The sequence below is a fragment of the Hippocampus zosterae genome, chromosome 3, assembly GCF_025434085.1.
Source record: "Hippocampus zosterae strain Florida chromosome 3, ASM2543408v3, whole genome shotgun sequence".
Classification (NCBI taxonomy): Eukaryota; Metazoa; Chordata; class Actinopteri; order Syngnathiformes; family Syngnathidae; genus Hippocampus; species Hippocampus zosterae.
In genome coordinates this window covers 7,463,744-7,488,976 of record NC_067453.1, presented here as the reverse complement: position 1 = coordinate 7,488,976, position 25,233 = coordinate 7,463,744, and positions in this window count along the sequence as shown.

Here is a 25,233-nt window from a genome sequence, read left to right as displayed (position 1 = left end):
TTCGCTCCCCTCTTATGTCCGATGTGCTTTACTTGCCTTCATGCTACATGCAGAATAGTCCCGCATGTGCATAACCAGTAATGTTGTAGAGGGCCCAGGGAGCACTCCAGGTGCACCAGATAACATTTGGAAACTCACACAAGATCCAGGTTCATGGTTGGATCTCTGAAATATTATTAGTGAGATCATTTCAACACAAGCAGATTTAGGTTTGATCTTATGTTTGAGTGCAACACTGTTTGAAGGCAATTAGAAAACATGAGTAAAGCTTACTGGGATTTACGAACAACCTGATCACACACATGTACTAATGGAACAATTGTGAGAACAATACTGCAACCCATATTTTGTACAAGTAAAGCCTCAATGTCACTTCCCAAAGCATCTGCTGAATCAGACTTCTGTGTATGCCGAGTTCTTTCCCTGGCGTTGCGCAAAGACCTACTCGAGACGTTTGGGGTTTTCAACAGCGGTGGTAGTCACAAGCCTACTACCGCGTGGTTTGTCAAGAACACATGAATAACGTAAAGTGTAGTACACGTTGGAGTAGTGTTCAATGTCAGGCAGTGAACTACAGGCAAATGAAATGCTCCCAAATATGCAAAGATTAAACTGTTAAACATTGATCTCTACATCTCTACCAAACCTAATACCATACTTCCACCATCCTCCCTAACCAACTGCCTGCAGGAATTAAAATCTTGGTTCACCTCAAATTTCCTCAAACTGAATAGCAATAAAACTGAATTCCTCCTTATTGGCACTAAATCCAATCTAAACAAAATAAACAACTTCTCCATTCCCTTCGAAAGCTCTTCCATCTCCCCCTCCCCTCAGGTCAAGAGTCTGGGTGTCATCCTTGATAGCACCCTCTCCTTCACCTCACATATCAACCACATCACTCGTTCTGCATATTATCATCTTCGAAACATCCACCGGCTCCGCTCTTCTCTCACTCCTCAGTCCACTGCTATACTTGTACACACCCTCGTCACCTCGCGACTCGATTACTGTAATTCCCTTCTGTTAGGTCTCCCTCAAAAAACCCTCCATAAGCTTCAGCTGGTCCAAAATTCAGCCGCCCGCATTATCACACTCACACCATACATAAACCATATTACACCTGTCCTTCAACATCTCCACTGGCTCCCCATTTTACACCGCATTCAATATAAAATCCTGCTCCTCACATTCAAATCCATTCATGACCTAGCCCCTCCATACCTATCTGACCTCATCCATATTCCTACGCCTGTCCGCTCTCTTCGTTCCTCCTCCTCTGTCCTCCTCTCTGTCCCCCCTGCTCGCCTCGTCACCATGGGAAATAGAGCCTTGAGTCGCTCTGCTCCCCAGCTATGGAACTCACTCCCCGGTGACCTTCGTAATACAGCCTCATTAACACATTTCAAATCCCGCCTCAAAACACATCTGTTTCGACAAGCCTATTCACTCAGACCATCAAGCCATTATATTTATTTATTTATTTTTGTTGTATGTTTTCTTATCTTATTTGATGTGGTTTTTAACATTGTACTCGTGATTTTAACTGCTTGTTGTAAGGTGTCCTTGAGTTTCTAGAAAGGCGCCCACAAATAAAATGTATTATTATTATTATTATTATTGATGGCTGCACACATGTCGAAATGATAGCTGAAATAAATTTGGGGAAAAATTAAATTAAACATATAGTGACTTTTGGGACCCCCAAGTATTTTGGGTTTTGCACAAGTCTTCTCCAAATTGTTCTGTTAGTGCGTTATTTCTTTCTCTCTCAAGGCTGACTTGTCATGATTTACAGTATTATTATTCAGTCTGTTCATGGTGGTCCCTTGTATTTCCATTTGGATGACTATTCTTACATCCTGCCGTTCCACTGCATCTCAACAGACGTTAAAACCACCTCAGTCTTGATTCTTGTACTTTCTTTGAAACTTCACTTACCTTTACTAACCCCCTGAGGTATTGCTTTCTTATTCAGATATTTCTCGTCACTGCAAACATCCACCCTGACATCTTTATTTCCAGAACGCCAGGCTTCTTTTGTTCTTCTTGAGTGGTGCTGGTTCCAATTGTACATCATGACTGGTCTTTTTTATTGTTATTATTATTGAGCTGCACAGTGGTCGACTGGTGACCACAATGCAGAGGTTCAGGGTTCGATTCTGATTCCGGCTTTCCTCAAGTCAAGTCAACAGTATTTATAGAGCACTTTCAAACAGCCATCGCTGCATACAAAGTGCTGTACATGGAGCGATTTTGTCACGTTGAGCCCGAGGCGATGAGAGATCGCCTCGTGCACAACAGAAAAAAACGAGGTGGATCCCCGGAAAAGCAGACAACGAAAAGATCTTGTGAGAAACAAAGGGGTTTTAATAAAGAACAAAAGGAGCCCGAACAGGGAAAACGGTAACAGAAAACGCTGGTCAAATAAGGACCAGGAAAAAATAAGGAAGACAACCGAAAACGCTCGCGAAACGATAAAGGGCGAGGAACTACCGAGATAGGAGAACCGATGATAACAATTTGATCACAATATGAAGTACGCGAAGATTGAGGCCGTAAGGCAATAGGGCAGCGAGAAATTGTCAAACGACGAGAATAGCAAATAGAGAGCAATGGCACGGTAAGGAATTCTCCGGCAGTGAGGTGACTGCCGGAGTTGCCTAATAAAGGCAGGTAATCAGCCCGAAATAATGGGCAGGTGTGCCGAACAGGCGGAGGGAAAAACCCGCCACCTGCTGGCGAGCACGCGACGTGACAGATTTAACATGCACAATAAACAGTAAGACGAATCGGTAATAAGACGCTCGTTCCTACCGACTGCTGTCAGGCTGATGAATAAAAAATAACAATCATAATAATAATAATAATTAAATTATGTGAAGGTAAATTGTAAATAGTACTGCGATTTATCCATTTGTGTTCATATTGTATTTAATTGAAAGATGTTTGTTGTTGTTTTTTTTTTCTCTTTCTCCTGTCTTCTTTCTGCATACATTCATGCTGCTGGAGGCTGTAAATTTCCCCATTGTGGGACGAATAAAGGACATCTTATCTTAAAGGCGGTAGAAAGCACCAAGCAGTAAAATTAAGAACAAATCTAAGTCATGCTGAGTCGAATGCCAAAGAATACAAGTGAGTTTTGAGGAGGGCTTTAAAGATTTCCTGGGTGAAGTTTGCATGTTCTCCTTATGCCTGTGTGGGTTTTCTCTGGGTACTCTAACTGCAGTACTAAATTGTAATTACAACAATGTGGTGAAATAAAAATGTTATCTTGTTGGACAGCAGCAGCTCAGTCTGCAATGACTTGGTTTGGGTCTCTCATATGCAAATTATGACTGGTTTGGCTTGAATATGATTCTATTCGGTGGAGAAAGGAGGGAGCTGTGTACGTGGAAATGTTTCATTCATAGTATTGCATTCATTGGATCAACATGAAAAAGTCACCATGTTTTGGTAAATATACGATATTAGTTTATTTATTTTATTATTTTAGGATGAATCAAAACAATTGTATTGTCACAAAACAACAAATTATAGTTTGGCTTTTAAAAATAGCATGCAATTGTTGCAAAGCTGCTATGTCAACATTTGGTTCCATCCAGCCAGCCATTTACTATACCGCTTATCCTGTTCAGGGTCGCTGTGAGCTGGAGTGTATCTCAGCTGACGTTGGAGGAAAAGTCAACTACACCCTGTCTTCGTCGCCAGTCCATTGCAAGGTACATATAAACACTGACAACATTCACACTCAGGTTCACACAGTTACTGAAACAATGCTGCCTGCACGGAAGACTCTTCAGCACTTGTTTCCTATTGCAATATAGCAATAATCATGATCCAATTAATTTCCAATCTCCCTCAATGTTGAAGCTACCACAGTCGTTCTGTGTTCATTTCATATACGTTATCAGATCTGTCTATTGTGAAACCGTTGAGTGCATTAGGGTGATCTCAAAATGAAGAGCAAGGGCCAACTGTGTGAAGAAAAAGTGTTTCACACACACACACACACACTCACACACACAGGTGGGCAATCCGAGGAGAGATGGCTAGACTCGGTCACAAACGGGGAATGAATAATTCGGGAACAGCGGTTGAACAACAAAAGACGATTCGAGAACACCCGTCGCGCCCAGGCGACATTATCGTCCGCAAAGTCTGCAACATGTCGATTCAGTGTAGACCAGACAGAAAGGCGCCAACGTACCGGTGGTTCAAAGCTTAAACCAAGGTAACTAATCACTATCGAGGGGCCCGACCGGGGGTGCGGTACGCAAATATCAGGGGTAGTGTTTTTCTTGTATATTACAATAAAAATCCAAATTGGCGGGTAGGGAGCTCGAGTGTGTGATCATCGGGGCAACTACCGTCGTTCGCTCTCAGAGATCCCTCCCGCCGATATTGAAGACAATTTTCCCTGTGTGCTAAGTCATTTCTTTAACTTTGTCCGAGAAAAGCTTTGACAGTCTCTCAGTGTCCCCCTTTGTGGCGGCCAGCTATTCACCATCCCCAAGTGAAAATCTTGCAGTTCCTTATAATTGTAATTTGCGTGTGCAGATCTCCTGAAAGGACTCCAGTGAATTTATTTCTGCTTCTGTGATGTCAAAGATTGCGCTGACAAAGGGAATGAGGGGAGCCACTTCGATTGGCCAGGAAAGGCTGTGTTGAGTCCTGCACCGGCACAAACACCCATGTCTAACTACGCCTGTCAAAGAAAATGCCAAAAGTAAGATAACTCCAATTATGTGCACATGGTGCTTTGCACTGGCCATGAAAATCGTATTTTCAAAATAGGGCCCTGCATTGTTGGAACCTCTTCCGTGAATCCAACAATATTTTCAATTCAGTGTAAACAAATGAACCATTAAAATCTTTTGTGAAACTGCAAAACACTCACAAATTCTAATGTATGCAAATTATATATGAATTGTAGATGTAGAGAACTGTTCGACAAAAGCATCCCTTCACTGGCTCCCCATTCATTTTAGAATTATTTTTAAGATCCTCCTCTTTGTTTTCAAATCTCTGAATAATCTCGCGCCACCTTACCTCTCTGAGCTCATACGCCCCTACACCCCTGCCCGGCGCCTCAGGTCTGTGGACCAGTCTTTGCTAGACGTACCAAGAACTAAACTGAGGCTCAGAGGGGATCGAGCCTTTTCTGTTGCTGGTCCATCTCTCTGGAATGACCTCCCACTGAACATTCGGCAAGCCTCCTCGCTGCCCATCTTTAAAGCCCTCCTCAAAACTCACTTGTATTCTTTGGCGTTTGACTCAGCATGACTTAGATTTGCTATTGGTTTTACTGCTTGGTGCTTTCTACCGCCTTATTACTTATTACTTATTACTGATTCGTCTTACTGTTTATTGTATATGTTAAATCGCTCCATGTACAGCACTTTGTATGCAGCGATGGCTGTTTGAAAGTGCTCTATAAATACTGTTGACTTGACTTGACTTGACTTGAAAAGAACAATTATCTTCATTCCAACTGGGATTGTCATGCTGCAGTTTTATTCATCTGTAATAAAATGCTGGATTATTGGGTCTACAGGCATCTTAATTGGATTGCTCTGAATGAATTTATCATCCAATGCAAGCAGGTGTATCAGCACGTCTTCAGCATATTGAGTTGACTGGTTCATCACTGAGGACTGCACTAAATGTAGAGCCTCTCCCTAATTTTGGCGTCCTCATTTGGAAGTCAGTAATATTGTCCAAAACATGCACAAACAAGGTTGGATAGTTTTCATTTGGAAACGTCAACCTGAATTTAATTGGTGGTGGGGGGGGGGGGGGGGGGGTTATGACACTTGAAAACAGGAGGCATTTGATGATGACTCGTATTGTCTTGACAGGGGAAGAGGTGCAACGGAATTTCGAAAACAGAAGCACGACAATATGGAATTGTTGGCATCCTACAACTAGCGGGAGTGGCTTTCTTTCTTTTGGGTTGACAGTAGTTTTCCAGAATGCGTTTCACAAGTTCGCTTTCAACGATGCAGCTCTCTTGAAGGATAGATACACAAGTAAGGCTGCAGAAGTGTCTTTTTCTGTTGTGTATGTGCAGTGATTTAAAGTGCTTACACTTGAGCTCCTAGAGTCTGTAGCTTAATGTATTTCAGCCCCCTTCTATCCCTGCATCAGCTTTTTCTATTGCCTCCCGTGTCTGCAAAAAGCTGCTTCCTGGCACCACCAAAGCAAGTCGAGACCTTTGAATCCTGCCCGTCAAAATTCAAATGGATCCTTGGGGAGCAGTGTCATTCATTAGTCCTCAGTCAATAGTTGGCAGTTCTGTTCCTGCATTGATTATCAACCACGGGGGAGGCAAAGAGGGACACCCGCAAGCCTTTGTGTTCCTCTTGTATAAGGACTGTCAGCAATAACTCCACACAATTGAAATCTCAATACATCAGCCAAAGTTTACATGATGTTAAGCTCAGCTCTTTGTTTTCTACGACAGCCTATGAAAAGAGAAGTAATGGCCCTCGGATGCGGAAAATGTCCTTGTCTTCTCTTTTTCTGGTGTTTCTTCAAAAAAGACCTTTCTTCCACTGATGTAATAGAAATGATGAAATTGAGATCGAATTGCATAAAATAGTTATTAAATTCATGTTTAAAATTGATCATCGCGCACAAGTCGACAAATTGTCCATTTGAAAAGCTCAAACTACAGAGGTTGAATTTAGGGTTAGTTTAGAGTTAGAAGTTACAGACAGCTCCATGACAAAGGTCCCTTTACTGGTTGCACTTTAACCCCGCAGATGATTGCTCATCACTGTGAATTAAGCCTACTTGACATAGAAGGGAGCAACGTGGACACGGGTAGAGCCTGGAGACACAAATCTTCATTCACGCTGTCAACTCTCATAGACTCCCATGGAATGAACAAACTAACAAGCTGCCATAACATTAGCGAGGGAATGTCAAGAAACATAGATCCCAATCACACTTGCATGATCCCAAATTGTCAGCGTCGTGTGGAATGTTTGACGGGACAGTTTGATGGGAAAGCGGGCTTTCACACAGACCCAAAATGCACCATCACGGTTTGACTTTCCTCTTCCGTGAATCCAACAATGTTTTCGCATTGTTAAAACAACCCAGGTGAAAGAAATAGGTCAGATATCAGCACGCATTCATCCAGCCCATACTTTGGCTTGATGGAGGCAGTATACACAAAGAGGGACTTTAATTCAGGCAGCGCATGGAACTTAATGAAGGAATTAATTCACAGAAACCAATCTTCCACTTCCACTCTCCCCTGTTAATGGTATTGGGTTCTTAACTGGAGATGCACTGCCCTCTAAAAGGTCTAGAAGGTACTGCAGATTAGATTTGGCTTTCCACAAAAATCAAAAATAATGCCTCTCTTTTAAAGTGATGATACAAAAGCATCACCGTATTTGGATACAAAGAGTAAGCATTTCAATTCCAAGTTCACGATGAAGTAACGCTGCGTTGGAATTCATCAGATGGTACAGGTATACCGGTATATACAGGTATATATAAGGCGAGCATATATATCATCGATGCAGCGAAAAACAGGAACCAAAAAAATATGAAACGCAGTTCATATTCTTTGGAATAACTGCATTGTGTACTTTTTAGAACGACTTTCACAAATAGGGTGAAAAGAGCACGGCTGAATATACATTGTGATTAGAACTTTTTGATTTTAAAACCAAAGATGATCAAAATGCAGAGGGCACGTAAACATGACATCACATATTGTATATAAAAGCTTTTCATCACTCAATTATTCTTGCCACCTGTTCTGAGGTATCCATAGTGTGCCGGAGAAAGTCACAGTGTTCCTTTTACAGGAGGTCAAATACAGTACTAGGTTTGTTTACAGCAACATGCTTGAACTAAATACTTAATGCTAAAAGATGCTCTCTAGCACTGCTTTTGTCTCATTAAGAACCCAAGCTGCAGCAGATGGTAACATCTGTAAACCTTGCCTGACTTCTCACCGGAAGATTGCACACTGTGTGGGCTGCTTGGAGTTATTTCTATTTATCATCGCGTCAGGTTACTGCAACAGAACAATTGTCACTGGTATTTAACGAAGAGACATTTCGAACAGTCTTTTGACTTTTAAAGTCATGACAAGTAAAGGCACATTAAATGTAACTTGTACTTATCAAACCCAGAGCACATTTCAAGGTGCGTAAAAATTCAATTTAAATCATATTTCATTTGATGCATTGAAGTTGGAGCAGTCCTGAAACTCAAACAGATTTTTTTTTTTATCCGCCACGTAATGCGAGGTGAATCCAAAGTGGCCTACGTTCATACAAGAATGAGAGTCTGCATTTTATTACTTTGTATCTGGACACACTGGGCTAGAAACCGGTGATTGTGTAATATTTTCTTATAACATCATCAGAGCAAAAGAAGGACAAACACAGTAAGTCTTTGCAATTCCAACAACCTCTTACCTCCTTTCATTGTATCTTTGAAATGGTTGTTTCCGTCCCATGCGGTAAACTCTCTAAGTATGAAAGTCAACACAAAGTAACAGCAGTTAGTGAGCGGATGCTGAAATGAATTTTCTGTTGCAACTGCCCTCATGCTATGCCGTGTCGCTAAATGGCATCACAGGTATGTACAGAAACTCACGTCATTAGTGAGGCAACTGAAAGAAATTGGTACTCTCAGAACACTCCAATTGGATCCGATCATTTGCAAATAACAGTGTGGAAGTCTGTCGTTGAGATGCGATTTGAACAACAAATCTGATTTGCCTGCACAACAAATCTGAACAAAACCTTTGTGCAACATGCAGAATAATCAAATGAACTGGATGCACGTGAGGAAGGAGAAGAGGAAGAAGCAGCTGCTCCTCGCGACGCGCTGTCTCTCATGAATGATGGAGAAACATTAGGGAGAATTAAATTAATCTATTAAGAATTTTTTTGTAGCGTTACGTTGAAACGAGGCAGGCTAGCTGAGCTTGCTTTAAATCAAATATCTGATTGGGCCTAATAGAAATAAATGATTGAACATGTATATTGATATCATATGTGTGTAATCTGCCATATGGCATAATTTAATAGTTGATATATTATCTGTTTGATTTCAACTAAAATAAATGACCGAAGCGGCCAACCACGCTGTTATTGGATTATAATTTACAGCAGATTATTTTTCTTTTTAGTGTATGTGTGTTCACTGTACAAAGGTGTGAAACAATGTTCTTCGAATAAACATTAACATTCAAGTTGAGGGCCTTGTGAAAGAATAGCCGCATGGAATGAAAACAAAAGCAGGGCAGTCAACTCTGTCCCGAAGTGCCAGAAGTTGATCCATTTAGTGTGCATCTGCTTTAATAGGGAGGCTAATGAGTGCATGAGCAATGCTGGCGTATTGATTTTTGATTGCAACGGAGCAAAAGTAATCAGATGGAGTCCCTTTGCCTGGCAGATGTCACAACGGCAGTCCTTTTTGTCATACAGTTTGCTTTCCTCCCTCCCTGCTTCCCTAGTGGAATGTCACAGGGAATGAGCCTTTAAAGCTGATCAATTCTGCAATCTGACACCATCATGGGAACAATTAACTCCTGTCCCTGCCCTGTGGGAAGAGAACAAAGCTGGGTCGGTGGACACAAACACCTGCTGTGAGACTTTATTTTCTTTACCCAGACCTTGAAGTTGTTTCTGAAGGTGGTCAAACCATGTATTTCAGCATGAGAGTGAGATCTTATCGACAAGAGATGTCAACTAAAAATCTGTCTTAATGAAGATGCTGATACTCACCCTTGAAAAAGAAACACTTGGCAATTCATCCATGCGTTACATGCCGGCCATCAGTGTCCAAACTTGGATTTCAGCCGACAAATTGAAGGAATTTTAAATGTGTTTCTGGAGAAGCCCGTTGCATGCATTTTGTTGCATTTTTGCAGATTCGTGTGAATAGCACTTATTTTGATATTGAAATTACAAAGTGTAGGTCATTGTCAAATAAATACATGGACCTCGTCAGACTTCAACAGACCGAAGGGTGTTTGACATATTTTGTTGACTTCTTTTTTCTGAATTGTCATTCTTAGATTTGCATCTCTCTGTGCTCCTTTCAATGGTGTCAGACATTCAGATTATTTGCCTGCTTTGGTAAAAGTAATGTGAAATAAAGTGTCATCCATCTGAAGAGTAAATGTTGACAAATAGTTCAACATAAGCACTTCAAATATATATCTTGGAGAGAATGCCTGAAGTAATAAACACTGAGTGGGAATATTATGAAGTAGGCTTCAGATTTCTATCCACCAAAATGGAGTAGTTTGGAATGTATCTGAAAATCTTTTGTCACACACTAATGAATGAAAGGACTGTTCTATGTGCTCTTTAATCAAAAAGGAGATCTTGTTTTCATGATGAGTGTTTTACTGTGTTTGACACAATGCACAAACTACTAGAGAATTCAATGGTAACACAACACAGCGATGGTTTGGGAATATGGGCTCAGGCAGACACATTTTCTGACCTATTTTAATCTCCCTTTGAGTCATGTTTCGGTTTTCTGCTCAGATGCTCTCAGCTAGTTAATTTTGCATGCACATTCTGACCACAGAAGTATATTAATTATTTTTACATTAAACACAAGAAATAACATTACATAGTCAAAAATAAGCTTTCAGATGTCCCTCTGCTGTTTTGCTAAAACAGGGGTGGCCAACCAGTCAGAGACTAAGAGCCTTTTTTTTAACCGTGTTACTGCAAAGAGCCACATCATGCACATGCATGCGCACGCGCACACACACACACAAACACACACACACACACACGCACACAACATGAGCTGCAGTTAGTTCCTTACTACTTGGGTCAGTTTGCTGACCGAAGATCGACTTTTGAAGCGACGAATCTCCCGTTATCGACCCGATTGCACACGTGCAAGCATACACACACGCGCGCACACGCACGCCCGCACACGTGCGCATACGCAGGCACGCACAGACACCGAGATGAGCGAAAGCCAGAACCTCACTGAACACGAACGAAATCGAAACACGCAGACATACACCACCACACCCCATTTCCTCGACTTGGGACCAGTCCGCTGGCTCCGGGTCGATCGAGATTGACGTATTGAGCACTCCTACCTTTAAAACTGACTAGCTTAGCGCTGAGCACCGTTGTTTGCGCATGAGCGGTGATTCAGTTGTCATCTAATTGGTTGCCCTGTATGTCTGTGTGTTCAGCGCCGTTGTTTGAATGGCAGTGCCACCGCCGAGGCGTTTTCGACGCTTGTCATGTGAAAGCCCGGGAGTCGCATTGAACCAGCCGAAGAGCCACATGCGGCTCGCGACCCGCGGGTTTGCCACCCCTGTCCTAAGAGCTCAATCGAAAAGAGGGTACATAATCAGACATTTAATCTTCGTTATTATATAATGAAGCATTACAGTGTCACAAATGAATCAAACATTCACACATCATTCTTTCCTAATGCTCGTTTGTTCAACAGAATGGCATCATCCCATAATCGTCTCATGGTCTTCAACTCTCTCAAACAAACATCAATGTGTGCACTGCTCGTCATCTGGCAGATACGAGAGCCGCAAGTGAAAGACAAAATGAGACCAAGCCGCCCTCTGCCAAGATGCGGCAAACCCAGAAAGTGAAAATCATCTTATCGGGACGATAAGAGACAAATAAAGGGAGACTGTCAAGACTTACGGTCTTCGTATTCAGGTCATGTCTTGTCACTATAAAACAAAAGCACCACAAGTGGAGTCTCGGAGAGAGAGCCAGGCAGAGACAGAAGGAGATAAAGCTGTGAATTTGTTTAGCCTGATTTTCTTCCACCACATAACAAATGAAAGAACAGTGATTTAAAATCAGCATTGTAGGCATAGAAAACATTGCGCAGTTCTGTGTGCTGAGGCATGCCTGTCTGACCCAGGAAGAGTAGAATTTACGGATGAGGTGTGATTGCGCCCATTCACAGCCACACACCAAATACGAATCACAAACGAATCTCTCGACATTCAAAATGATGCCCAAAATGTGTAAAAACACTGATCTGGACATGAAATCAGACACGAGTACCATGATGAGGGGAGAAAAAAACCAAAAGAGACAAAAGCAGGATGCAGTTAGAGGTAAAGTCTAAAGAAACAGTCCAGCAAGGATGACTGTTTTTTTCCACTCAAAAACTCTCCTTACTTCAACGGTCACCAAGTAATACAAAAATACATTTTACTTATAAGCGTCTTTCAAAACACTCAAGGACACCTTACAATCAAAACAGCAACAATAAAAACACAGATAAAAGTATAAATAATAAAAGAAGAGATTAATTTAAACTGACTATGCGATTTTAAATAGGTGGGTTTTGAGATGGCATTTGAATGTGGGAAGAGAATCAATATTTGGAATGTTGTACCCAATAGGAACCACATGAGTATTCCGCAGACCTTTTTTTGAAAGTAGAACACCAGTGGAGGGAGATTATTTTGGGAGAATCTTGTTGAAGTGATCATTTGAAAATGTAAACCCTGGCAAAGATATCAGGAAAATGATATCGTGCATTTTCAATTTTATCAATTTGTTTTGGACAACCGTACCATGAGGCATCACCTTACCACGGTGTAGGGTTTGGCGTGTCCCAATGATCCTAGGAGATAAGTGTCTGGGGCTTTATGCAAATAGGTCTTAGGTGAAGGTCCTGACAAAGCATGGCTCATAGACCCCTGATGAAAAGTAAATAATTTGGACCTAATCACCGGTGCCTCCCTCTGGAGCCAGGCTTGGAGGCGGGGCTCGCTAAAAGGTACTAAAAAGGTAACGTGGGTCCCTCTTCACATGGGCTCACCACCTGTGGGGTAAAAAGGTCAGGTGCCCTGTGAGCAGGGCAGAAGGTAGGAACCTCGGCAGTCGGATCTCCGGCTACAGAATCTAGCTCTAGGGACATGGAATGTCACCTCTCTGTCAGGGAATGGGCCCAGGTTGGTGTACGAGGGAGAGAAGCTCCGACTAGACGGGCTCGCCTCTACACACAGCTTGGGCTCTGGTACCAATCCTCTTGAGATGGGTTGGACACCCTTCGATTCTTGAGTTGCACACAGTGAGAGGAGCTCTTCAGGTGTGGACATACTTACCGGCTTAGCGTTTGTATGTTGCGGTGTGTTGGGGTTCAACCCCGGTGGACGAGAGCATAGCCTCTCTCCGCCTCCGGATGAGGGGACAGGTCCTGACCGTTGTGTCTCTATGCACCAAACAGCAGTTCAGAGTACCCACCCTTTTTGGAGCTCTTGGGTGGACTCCCTCATTCTGCTGGGGGACTTCAATGTTCATGTGGGCAATGACAGTGAGACCTGGAAGGGTGTGACTGGGAGAAAATGTACTTGAGTGCTATTTGAGTTCTTCTGGTGACTCATCAAAGATGAAGTCAAGTCAGTGACACAGCATGAGTTACCAGCGCAAAAGGTGAGTCAACTGTTTGGATGGACCAGCTCTCTGGGTCTATCAACCCACTACTGAGTTGTTGTTGGGTTTTGTTTTTGGTTTCAATCATTCCAGTTCCCTCCGCTTCTCACTGTTCATTTATTCAACAAAGCAAAAGTGAACTAAAGAAGCAAAGCTGGCATTCTTTATGTAACAATCCACTTTACATTTGAAGCATCATGAATGACTCTGACAATGACTTGCAGAATAAATACTTTTAATAATCATTTTTACGAATTCAGTACGTGGTAGGATGTCGATTTAAGACTTCTGACACACTCTTTATTAGGAAGTGAAGTTGGAAGCACGCTGTTTTTAATGCAAAGCACAGCCCCATCGTAACCTGCTTTCGACAGCAAGAACTGTCTGAACAAGCGTCTGTGAACCTGCACGAACTCCAGTTTCATGATGTCTCAGCTTGGTAAGAATACATCTGCTGATCATTTCCATAAAAATTCTCATAGTCATTCATTCATTCATTCATCTTCCGAGCCGCTCGATCCTCACTAGGGTCGCCGGGGGTGCTGGAGCCTATCCCAGCTGTCTTCGGGCAGTAGGCGGGGGACACCATGAATCGGTTGCCAGCCAATCGCAGGGCACACAGAAACGAACAACCATTCGCACTCACACTCACACCTAGGGACAATTTAGAGTGTTCAATCAGCCTGCCACGCATGTTTTTGGAATGTGGGAGGAAACCGGAGCACCCGGAGAAAACCCACGCAGGCCCAGGGAGAACATGCAAACTCCACACAGGGAGGCCAGAGCTGGAATCGAACCCGGTACCTCTGCACTGTGAAGCCGACGTGATAACCACTGGACTACCGGGCCGCCTTTCTCATAGTCAGTGGGTTTTAATTTAATAATCATCGATAATACTTAACACATATAAAACGTGCATCTGCCGTGTATTCATGTGATCACACTTGTAACTATGGCTGAGCATAACAATCAGATACTATACCTATAGTATCTATATAGTACCTATACTGTATGCTACGTATGTACAATGTGTACCTTATGTAACTTTCTCCTATTTTCGATTCTCATGGCAGAAGTGATTTGTAAATAATGATGGTTTTGTAAGTCATATACCTGTGCCTTCGGGGACAATCGATAGCGGTGCCTGTGGCCCGTTCTGTGTGCGTAGTCTCTTGTTCACTGCGGCAAAGCCCACCTTCCCCTTACTAATCACGTGTGCAATTAGTAGAGGGTTACAACCATCACTTTCGAAAATTTAGACTGAAAATGCTTGACTGTATTTTCGTCCTGTGATTGACTGGCAACCAGTTCAGGGTGTACTCCCTCTACTACACGAAGACAGCTGGGATCGGCTCCAATACGTCGCGACCCTCGTGACGATAAGTGGATTTGAGAATGGATGGCTGGATGAATGGATGTTTTTTCCTCTTGACCCAGAAAATATTTCGTTGGTATCATTGAGACAAAGACATAAGAAGTTGTAGCCTTCATATTCTACAGACAAAGCTTTAAAAGTGTAACTATTTTTGACAGCTGTGTGTGTGGAGATTCTTAGGTTAATTGGATAGTTTGAATTGTCCATATGTGTGCAATTTCATCTTTCTGTAAGAGCTCGATTCTATTTTAAGTGACTTTCAGGGCTCATCTTGCTCTCATAATGTTAAAATGTGAACAGAATGGCGCAGGAAGCTACTGACTGAGAGTTTGCTTTTTCTGGCAATAAAAATGTAAAAAAAAACAACATTACAATACTGTAGAAAACAAACAATGAGTATGATGGCCTTTTTTGTTTGTCCAGCACCAAGCAGAGATGCCAGGTATGTCATGATTTATAAACCAAGCCTTTTATGTCGAACACTACATTAAGTCTGTGACCCATTTTCTCTTAATTCTATTTACAGGGGTATTTTGTCTCAGTTAAAACTACACTGTGTATTTACAAAGTGCAATGTAAGGCAGTGTAAACTAAGATAACTTAAGAAGGTGATAGTGTGGAGTGATTGTGAGTACAAACAAATGATTTGCAGCGAATTATTCAAGTTACTGTATTTGAAAAGCCAAGTGCTGATAAAACAAAAGCTGTACAACTTTGCAGAAATAGGTGTGCAGCAGAGGGTTTGTGTCCTCATGAATAGAAGATGCTCAAATGTATTTTGTTATGGTAGCTGTCCTGTGAAAAACACATATGTCCAATTTTGCTTTTTTTATGTTAACGTTAATGGCATGTCTCAATTTGGAACATAACATTGCTGTTCATACATTTTCCAAGGTATTATTGTCCTTGAAAATACTAGAGCACATTCTTATTTCTTGAATTTTCTTGAATGTTACTTGCATCCCCCACGAGATTTTTTAAAACCATGGGAGATAGCAAGCATAAATGCAGGTGGAGTAAAGTGCAGGCAAGCAGACAAGTTAAAGCATGAGTGCAGGGGTACGGTAATATCAAACCCACATTTAATTTTCAAAAGGCACTTTTCATTTACAAGAGGTACTTAATTCAATCTGAAAACCATGATGCAAAGTACAAAACAACACATTTACAAAGTAACATAAAGGGCAACCACACCATTACAGATGACGACTTACTGTGGCCACCGGTGGAGCCATTGGTGTGTGTGCGTGTGTGGTTGGAGGTGAAAATGGGAGGGATACATAGGCATGTGCAGTAATGGGCCGATGGTGGGATGCGAGCCGCTTGAAAAGTAGATCTTTGGCTGTTTGAATTGACACACAATCACATACACTGTCATAGACAGGGTTAAGTACTTTTTTTTTCAGTGGTTTTTCATTGTAGCTGTTTCCTGTGATTTGGTCTATCACCTCAACTAAATTAACAATTGAAAACCTATTTAATTGAACAAAAGGTAAGTCAAACATTTTGGAGCAAAACACAACATGGAAACGCTAATGAATTCAAGAATGAAGGAATCCCGATATGAGTATACAAGTGGCTCACTGAAAAATTAATTAAAAAGAAAAAGTGATCAATTTATGTGTGTGTGCATGTCGGCATAAGATATCCTTTATTTTTCCCACACTGGGGGAATTTACAAGATGTATGATATCTGTATGTGTGTGCGAATTCAATTCAATATACAACTGGACGTTGATTGTTTACAACATATTTGCATGTTTTTGTTTTGCGAACCGATTGAGAAAGGATAGAAGTCTGGTTCTGCCACTGGACATAGGACACATTTGACAATGAAAAGACTGATGAGATAATCTGGATAACACACACGCACGCACGCACACACACACACACACACACACACACGCACACGCACACGCACACGCACACGCACACGCACACGCACACGCACACGCACACACACACACGCGAGTGGCTGGAGAGAGCTGATTGGTTGACATGAGGAGCAAAGCTGACAAGAACAGGTGCAGACAATGGCACAGGTGGAGAAACTGAGGCTTTCTGAAGCAATTAACCAATTTTGGACAACAGCTCTAAAATGATGCCTTGCTTCAAAGCAATTGACACACTCAAAAAGAGCTCCAGCTCTCAGCGAAAGCCACCTGTTGCTTTTAAGGGGGAAATGTTGCCGGAGCTTGTTTGAGGGTCATGTCATGTGTCCAATAAGCATAATGCTGTGTGTAATGTGTAATGTAATGTGTAATGTTGTCAGTCATTGTCATTGTGTTCACAAAAAGCCACCATTATGCTTCCAATTGTGACGTGACTTTTGGCACAGCCGAATCATGTGTTAAAACACTGGTTCGCTTCACTTCCACTTCATTTGGTTGAATCAGATTCAAACAGAAAGGCTTGAGCAAAAAATCCCTCAGGGAAACAAGAAAACAAGGAGAGCACTTGGCAAAACAAAACATGAGCAAAAACACAGATCATGACACAACTACCACTCTCAAGGGACAAACGGAATGTGATCAGGAGACTGCAACCATGAATAGGGAAGCCACAAGCAGAAGATGGGAAAACGCTGGATAAACCCAAAACATTAATAAAATCATCACGTAAATGGAAAAAATAAAAATAAAAAAGGCCATGACATTTCTCAAAGAAGCCTAGTGAGGCAGCACAAATGTGGGTAAAATTAAGAAAAAAACGGGAATTATGTTCAAATCGGCAAAGGTCAAGTTTTGCTTTTCATTCTGAATGATCTCAGAAACGAATTGTTGGCGGTGAAATAATATATTTGTTGAGCACCGCTTTGCTGAGGGAGGTAACAGGAAAATGCTTCAAATGAAAAGTGCTGGCTGCTCACTGCATCCTTGGGTGTTGCCTTCCATGACTCACTTCATACAACCCTCAGCTTTTTGTCTTCTTTGGTCTGTGTTTGAGCCTCTCTTGTTGTGTATTTCGATCAATTCCCCCTGGGTCATAGCCCTGAGTTGTCCACAATAAGATCACTGTGCTACCAAGGATACGCTTCAGTAGCCAAAGAGGAATTTAATCCAAGAAGAGGTAAAAAGATGGCAGGGGGAAGAGGTGGGTGACAAATACTAAGCACAATTTTTCTTGAAAGGTCAGGTCATGCATAGAAGGCAACCCTGCTATTGGTCCCTCTCATAACATTGCTTTATATTTATCCTCACTTTACTTTTATATTTTGTGTTCTTGGAGGTCACCCGATTGCTATGGCGGCGGTGAAAGTTTAGCTTGCTCGACATGACATCAATCAAAGCCGCTTTGTTGAGCTTAACTGGGGCTAATAACTGTCGTATGATGAGACAAAAACAAACTGGCTGCTCTTGGACTTAAAATCTGCAGCACCAGGTGACACGAACAGGCAGTCACCTATGCGATAAACAAAACAGAAGATCCGGTAATGTGTGATCGAATGACACCTCTTCTGGTCCTGAAAGAGCGGCACAGATTTACACTGTGTCAGCAATCCAAACACGTTTACCGTATGGAATAGTGCACACGCACCGAAGGCTGGAACAGTTAAGGGAGGAATGAGGGTGCAATAAAAACAATTTCCCCATCAGCGAAAGCTCACATAATTGTTGCAAGACAAAGCATCTGAAATTTTAGAGGACTGATGGAAAACGTGGTCAGAAATCCAGCAACGCTATTTGCTGCAATTGTTGGTTGTTATTTTTTTTCCCCTAACCTTTCATTTTATAGTATCTAATGTATGATGGATTTTGGAGGGACTACACATTTATCACACTTGACAAGTTGCAAGAGTTTCCTGCTGATGGCATTTCTTTCACATGGTGAAAATGTTTGTGTGTATCCCGTGAGTGTCCACATGAAGCATAATTCTATCTTGATATCCATCTGAAATACATGTGCATGACATGGATCTTAGATAGATATCCATTATCTGAACAACTTTATCCTCATGAGGCTCGTAGGCGTGCTGGAGCCTATCCCACCTATGGGCACTAGACAGGGTATGGCCTGAACGGGTTGCCGGCCTAAATATTTGAATTCACCATTTTTACATGTACCATAATGTTAGGAATGAGGTGTCCATTTGTATTTTAATTTTAATGAATTAGTTTAACATGATAATATGTGTATGAGGGTGGCACCATCGGTGTGAAGATTGTGCTGATTACTTGTTTGATGATTGATGATCTCTGTTTTCTCTAGGAGGCCATCAAATGCCACAAACTGTCTGCTGGAGTAAAAAGGTGCCATTCTTTCAAATACTCTGTTTCCATGTGAAAGAAATATATTAGATTTTTCGAAATAACTATTTGTCTTTAGAATTTTTGAGTAATTAGAGTTAGACTACTTGACTAGGAAAAGTGACACATTAGATTCGTCATTGCATGAAATTTTCGAGGAAGGTATTTCTGAGTATCGTGTTGCATCACTTGAGGGGTACAACGTGTTGTTGGGCCGATTATGAATTTAAAACCTTGGTGATAGATTCTAAATGTGACAAAGGGAATTCATTATACAGTATTTCCTTTTCTATTCAGATGACTCACAGTAGATTATCTTGTTCTGTGTGGAAAAAAAGTGGTGGACTTAATAACAATGTGAATGGTTTTCAATGAAACCAGTATAAGTACAACCAACATAAAATAATCCTGAAAACTAGCCGATTGTGCAACATCATTGAGATAATATCCATTCGAATTAAACGTGCTGTACTTGATGATGAAATGTGCCTGAGTAATGAGAGGCTGTTACATTCTTATTCCATTATTGTGATGCTGCTATATTCCCCCTCTCTGCACTGCTTGCAAAGTTTGTTGTCAAAGTAAAAATTTGTTCATTTCAGAGTTTCCTCACACATAATGATAAATTGATCTCCCCCCACCCTCTCAAAATGGAGGGGCTATGAGAGTTGGTGCTTTTTGTGGCGATGTATACAGATTTACATCCATCTATTTTCTTGACGGTTTTCCTCCTATTTAAGGGTCACAGCAGTCAGTGGAGCCTATTTTAGCTGACTAAGAGCAAAAGTCGGTCATCCCATAGTGGTATCGGACATTGGAACTAAATCCGAATTGAGCACTTAGAATGTGCACTTCCAGCCTGAGTGACATGCAACTTAATCATCAGAAGGGATGGGGAAGACAGTGAATGTAAATGTGGAGTGAAGTCAGAGGAAAAATAAGATGAACACCTAAGAAACAAATGTCGTTTCAGCCTAACAATGAAGTGTATTGGCTAAGATACAATTCCTTGTCGATTGCAGCCAGAGATGCATTCCTCCCTCTGACCAGTGACGATTCAAGTCACATCATTCTTGGTTCACCCTTTCTTTAGTCCACATTGCTACTTTGTCTGTCTGCAGTACAGAGGTTGAAAGTGCCACACTGCTAGGGAGCTCTTTGTCATGCTTATGAAAGCTCACAAGTGAACCAGAAACTGTGGTGCCATCGTGCCACTGGATCCAAAACAAATGCTGGAAAAGTCACTGACAACATGAACGGCTTAACAGAAACATGAAAATCACCATCATTCCTCAAAAAAATAAAAGAAAATACAAATTGTGGTAAACATAGCTGCAAAATCCAAAAGTTTTGTTGAGAACGAAATAAGGGTAGTGTTGATGAATAATGAATCAGGTTGCACTGATGATATTTAAAAAGCCTGGCAAAAAATAGATGAAAATGCACAACAAATTGATAATGAAGTCTTGAACACATGAGAGTACAAGTGGAGGGGAATTGGGGGCTGGGGAGGCAGCTTAGCAGGACGAACTGATTGGAGTCTGTGCACTCCCGTGCTGTCAGATCAAACCGCCTTTTCAGGCATGAAAGACACCTGCAGCAGCAGTGTCTCTCGTGATAAAGATGCCACTCTTACTGCTTTCCCTCCCTTTTTTAATTACAAAATTTATAAGCAGCTTAACCATATGGACAGGGGTTTTCTTTACCAGCAGTCACGGGTGTGGGGGTGTCAGGGTTTCAATGCAGCTGTTGGCGACGATAACATTATTCAACTTGTTTACTTATTTTTATTTTTCCCCCATGTATTCAATTTGATTTTCTCTTAATTATTTGTACCCAGTGCATAGCCAGTCCCCCCTCCCCCCGCCTACATTGACAAAATGCCCAGGATAATGCAGATTGAATAGAGCATTCTGTAAAGAATAATACTCGGGATAAACATGATTTAAAAATGTAACTTGTCTTGTCTCACCTAGCATGCATAGTTAAAATCTTTATTATGGATTATACCAGGCATTGATGACATGATGCTGAATCTGTAAATGGTCAGATATGTACTTCCTTTTTTTTTTTTTCAATGCAACGGTGGTCTTCAAGCACTGGAGATACTACAATAAAGTCCTTCAATGGTCAAGGTCTTCTTAATGTTTGTCTCAGTGGAGTTCTCAATTCCTTTTCTTGCCAGTCAGCTGCCACTTTTACATATTCATTATAATCACACTGGTCTTGGAGGTTCATTCATTTCTAGCCTTCTACTTTGGTTCCACATTTTTTTATCTTGATTTCTACAATGTCACAATATCTTTCTGTTACTGGGCCGGTGGATCTACAAGAATTCCAGTGTGCATTAACCAGTTGTGTCAAAATCATTTCAGGTCAGGAGCCGCATGGGGGAAAATCTACTCTAAAGAAGGCTGGACTGAAGAAATCTAATTTGCTTTATCCTTACAAGGGTCGCGGCGTGCTGGAGCTTATCCAATTCGTCTTCAGGCAGAAGGTGCGGGACACTTTCATGTCAACGCTAAAGTGGGTGCGATCAATACAAAGAATGCATCATTGATTGTTTTGTTGTTGTTGTTTTTGGGGGGATTTTTCGTGCCATCCCCGAAAATGGAACGTGCCGACACTACGTGCTAGTATGAGCTTTAACATCCAGGCCTGTCATATACTGTACCTCCGTACCTATCTATATGTTCCCAGAATGCATTGTGATGTGCAATGCATTTCCTTAATGAAGTTCTCAGGACAATAATCTTTGTCATGTGTTTGTGTTACCAGTAGTAGAATGTGTGTATTATTTAATACCATCATGTTTGATTTATGCTGCATTATGTTTTACTATTTTGTATAAAATGATGACATCCAATGGCTTGTACAACTAATATTGCTCTTCTTGGAATTGCTTGAAAAGATGAAAAAGTTCTGTCTTGCGAGTGAAAGGTCTCCAGAATGACCATATCAACATTTCACATCTATGACTTTTTGTACTTTACCAAATCACATGTACTGTATGTCTGAAACACCTGGCTTAAACACCAAATCAAACTCAGCTCTGAAGATATTTATCAACTGCAGAACATATCTTGTGTTGGTTAGTCTTAATACGTAGCATCAGCAAGATGAAATGACACAAGGGAAAATATAGTCAACCGAGAGATCATTTTGTGTCAGTACCTGCAGCCAGTGTTCATTCACACAGCAGTAATCATTGTCCTCCCATTTGTCGGGGTGTGATTTGTTAAATGTCACCGGTCCACCCCAATCTAGCCTAAGATGAGAAAGCTGTTGTTTTGACGTGTGTCAATCCTCGCTGTTTTAACAATCTCCCATTGTGTAATTTATGATGATGATCAATCCACTTAGTTCTCGCAAATGAGTAGTTAGGAATGATCCATTAATCACTTGGCCATTAGACACAGTAATGTTTGCTCAATGGCAATATTGATCAAAATGTGAAAAACTGGAGCAATTGAAATGCCTACCATGCAGTCATGTAACGCCAGTTAATGGTCGGGCACACTGCAATGTAAAACTACGAAATACGGCAAACTTTTTTGACAGGGGCTTCATCTAAATGGCCTTAGTGGACATTTCCCAAATGTCCGAAATGGTAAACCTTTGTGAATGAACAAGCAAGATTGACTGGGCAAGTGACTCTTATCGCATTTAATGCCTCCACCACTTTTTACTTAAATGTATGAAGTTTGTACAAGTTAGTCAATGCTTAAATAAGTTGGCATAGCATAAATAACACTTCAATTTATGACCAAGTACCGGTACACACTAAGACTTGGGAAAGTTGAGATCAAGTCAAGAAAGTGGCAGAGCAAATCTGAGACTGGCTCAAGAATGACATATATATATAACGTTTGTATGTATGGAAAGTTATGGAAAATCGTATTCATGAATAAAATGGTCCAATGAGGAGCCGACAAGAAATTAAAAAGTGTATAAGTGGGAAAATATCTTAATTCATGCATGTGAGAAATATTCACGGGACGGTGATTCCAGAATTGGAGAACATTTTGGCTTCAAAATCTTGGAAAAATAAACTCATTTTTCTGATTTCCTGCGACATATTCATCAATAATTGTTCATAAATTATCAAAGGCTTGATTAGCTCATCTTACATCAATGGTACAATTTACTGTCATCACAAAAACAAAGTTGTAAATAACAAGGTTGCAAATCCGGATGAATGTTAGCTTTCTCTCAGGAGTAGAAGCTGACTTTTCAGCCAATTGTTGCTACTGACCAAAAGGACAAATTTTCTGATGTAAATAAGCTATGAACAAAAAAAGAATTGTCATAATCATACTAATTATTGAAAATCCTATATTTATTAAAACAAATATTCCCACAAGATACAGCAATCAAACAAGTATCAACAAAGTGAAATTAAAATTTCACATTTTTTATTTGAGATTCAATTTGGTCACTGGAAGGGCAGCGACGAGAGAAAAATTAGTACTCCAGACTTATTTGGTAGTTTTAAAATTATTTTGAAGGATTCTTTTCTCTTTGTTTTGTTTTTTTAGATATGTTCTCAGGACAAATACACTTCATTAGAACCTGCTTGTTTTAGTATTTTACACGTGAATTATAAAAAAATTTGATGGGTGGTGCAAAATGTCCTTAGATTCCAGAATGACCCGAGAGATGAGTCATCAACTCATTTGAATCATAATGAATTTAAAAGTGACAGAACTTCCCTTTGTGATGTCGAGTGGTGATGCGAATATACACTGTATATTCTTGTCCCAGTGTTCAGAGCCCTAAATTAGAGTGCAAGGGAGGTTGTTTTGTTTTTCGAATGGAGGTGGGCAATAATTACATTTGGTCTCATTAGCTGTTCCCCCTTGACTCTGCATGGTCATCAAGATAATGTATGTGGTCCTTCCTGTTTGAGCAAAAATGGATTTGCATTGCATTAGCTGATGAAGCATGTAAATGACATTATGTCCCCAATGTGATCTTAATGTCACTGATCATGCGATGGAGCAGCCATGAGGAGAGTCGCTCACTTGTTATTATACCTTTTCGCTGCTGAAACTATCGTCAATAAGAGTAATGAGCTAACAATTGGCTTTTTACCAGTCCGTAAATGATAATAACGTATTAGTGGCAGTATATTCGGAAATAATTCAAATGCATCCATTATACATTTACTGTGTGTTACTTTTTACCCCAACTTCAGGTTTCATTTTCTCCAAGTACTTCTCTTTTTCAGATTTTAGATTTTTTTTTTGACTTTTATATTAAAAAACAAATGTTGCATCCTGTGCTGGCGGCATGGTGGTCGACGAGTTAGCATGTCCGCCTCACAGTGCAGAGGTGCAGGGTTCCGGCCTTCCTGTTAGGAGTTTGCAGGTTCTCCCCATACCTGCGTGGGTTTTCTCCGGGTCCTCCGGTTTCCTCCCACATTCCAAAAACATGCATGGCGGGCTGATAGAACGCTCTAAATTGTCCCTGGGTGTGATTGTAAGAGCGATATGGTTGTTTGTCAATGTGTGCCCTGCAACTGGCTGGCATCCAGGTCAGGGTGCGTACCCTCCCTCCTGCCCGAAGATAGATTGGAAACACTCCTTCATGCCCACAACCCTCATGAGGAAAAGCGGATTAGAAAACAGATGGATGGATGAATGCATCGTGATCAAGTGTCCAGTATATTGCTAAAATTCAACCTATGAAGCAAGGAAGAAATAATTGTGTCTCAATTTCACTTTCTGTTGTGCAGATGAGGCAGACAGAAGAGGCCAGTGAAAATACAATGTGCATTTTGGACAGGAGGTTTGCTAGGTCTCTCGATTTTGATAGGTGCACAGGCATAGGTGTTGGGAGAGTGTAGGAGGGCAACAATCCAGCAGCAGCACTGAGAGCTTCTCACTTTGGCAAGGAAGAACAGAGGCAGTACCACCAAAACACGATAAATTCAGCTCCCACAGGAACCTTATGTGTATGTTTCTACCAACACTTTCAGAAAGGGACACCACGAGGGCTTCTCTTCTGCTGACTGCAGAAATATGGTGAGTTATCCTAAGGGAATTCGCAGATGATGAAACAGTCTGTCATCTCATTTATTCATGTGATTTTTAACAGGATTAGAATGCACTAATAGGTTAATGATTTGGGGTCCCATTGATCAGCGTAACAATATTTTTCACTCAGGGAATTG